We start from the raw sequence: 2,367 nt of genomic DNA on the forward strand, positions 1-2,367 counted from the left end.
ATGTCATCCGCAAAAGCCTGGACGTACTCACCACCTTTTCGCAAGTCCTGTAGGAGCGGGTCCAATATTAGATTCCACATTATTGGTCCCCCTATTGAACCCTGAACGCAGCCTTTGTTAGTTACTTTTTCAACCGTGTGTCCAGCGTAGGTTAATTTTATTTGTCTTTCATGTAAGTAACTGTCCATTACTTTCCTTAGTTTTAATGGGCATTGTTCTTCTGCCAGTCGGACTCTAATTTGCGGCCACCAAGCGCTGTCAAAGGCGTCCTCTATATCGAGTGATACGATGGTTAGTATCTTCTTTTGTTTCAGCTTTGCGCGTATATGTGTGACTGCGTCATATAGGGCAGTGCTCCGCTGGGGCATGAACCCGTATTGGATTTTCGAGGTTTTCGGTACTAGATGCCACTTTAGCCGAGCGATTAGCATCTTTTCGTATACCTTTCCTAGAAGAGGTAGTAAGCCTATGGGTCTATAAGACTTTGGGTTTGTATAATCGGTCTTACCCGGTTTGCGCAATACAATTATTGTAGCAATTTTCCACAATTTGGGGAAGTACCCTAGCTCCAGGCATTTGTTTAGGACGGTTAGGAATAAGTTAGGCGCCGCGTTTATCGCGCGCAAACTTATATCCGCCGTTATGCCACCTTCTCCGGGGGCCTTTCTCGGGTTGAAACTGAGAGCGGCGGTTTCGAGTTCAGTCATTGTGAAAGGGGTATCATAGACCAAGTTATGTCCCTCTTTGTTTACTGTGTTTGCTCTGCTTCTTATCAATTTGTGGTCTTCAGTTTCATCCTCACTTGTGTCTTCCGGGAAGAAAGTTCTTGCCAAGGTCTCCGCTGACTCCCTTTCGCTAACGTATCTACCGTCCCTGCAAAGTGGTATATCCTGGACTTTGGTCTCTGTCCCTCTTATCACTCTATATATACCTTCCCACATTGTCTCTCTTTCCTGTTTCTCGCAGAACTTCTGCCAACTCTCAGTTTGGGCTTGTTTGATCCGGTTTTCATACTCTTGTTTTGATGCAAGGTATTCACCTACGACCTCTTGCCTTCTGCGTGCTGCGGCACATCTTATCCTTCTCTTTCTAGTCTCAACCTGTTTCTTGAGCAGCTGCAGTTCTTCGGTCCACCAAGCCATTTTTAGTTTCTTCTCAGTTTTAATTTTTGGAATTGCTGTTTCACTTGATTTGATTACTACATCTGTGAACTTTTCTACTATTTGTTCCAACTCTTCAATTTTGTTTATCTTCCTTACGACGTCTTCTGTTAATTGAGAATTTTCTATATTTACTAACATTTCTTCCTCGAATTTTACCCAATAAGCTTTTTTACTGTTGTAAATTTTTGTTCTACTCTTTCTCTGGATTCCTTGATGTATTTTTGCATTAATTTTGAATAATATGGCATTGTGATCCGATGAAATCATTCCTATGTCTACTTCCCAATCTTCGATCTTTCCTAATAGGTCGCTTGTGCAAACTGTTACATTTAAGTGGCTGGCTATTCTGGTTCCACTCCTTATAACCTCAAATGTTGGTTGCTGCCCATCATTCAGTATGTGCAGGCCAAGCTCAGTTACCACACTTCCGAAGGCTTGTCCTCTATCGTCTATTTTCGGGCTTCCCCACCACGGACTTTTGGCGTTTGCATCACCGCCTAGAACTATTGTACTCTTGAGCTCATTCACCGTCGTTTCCAGGTGCTTTAGATAGGGTTCTATATAGCACTTTAGATTTCAAGCCTTTACATTTATGACCAGCCCCGGATATTCCTCCTGTCTTTCTATTCTTAAAGATGAAAAACATACGCATCGAATCGTAATCCTACACCTTCGGTGTGAAGTCTGGTTGACATTGAATTGTGGTTTACAACTCAGCTTACAATGATGGAATTTATTAATATTATGAATAAATTATCAACCATTTAGAATATTTTTTAGTCCTTTAGTACTAAAAGTGAAATTTCAATAGCCTTTTCTTAAAATACAAACAAATAATGATATGTTCGTTTAATAAAATTATATAACTTTTTCCAGTATAAATATAATTGGAATAGACCACGCACGCTGAAAAGCATGCGAAACGTCGAAATTTTTTTTTTAGAATTATGTAAATAACTATAAGTTTTTAATAATAATACATAGCTTTAATCCGATCAAAAAGTGTTTTTTTTAATATAAATTATGGAAATAATCAGAATAAACTAGCATAAAATATATTTATTATTCATAAAAAAAAACAAATATTTGTCACGTATTAAAAATACACATAAAACCATTAAACAACTTAAATAATAATTTATTTATGTGTTTTAACCAGTTTATACATGCAACCTCATACAGCATATTTACAAAGGAAATTACT

Source organism: Pieris brassicae, chromosome 3 (assembly GCF_905147105.1).
Source record: "Pieris brassicae chromosome 3, ilPieBrab1.1, whole genome shotgun sequence".
NCBI classification, from domain to species: domain Eukaryota; kingdom Metazoa; phylum Arthropoda; class Insecta; order Lepidoptera; family Pieridae; genus Pieris; species Pieris brassicae.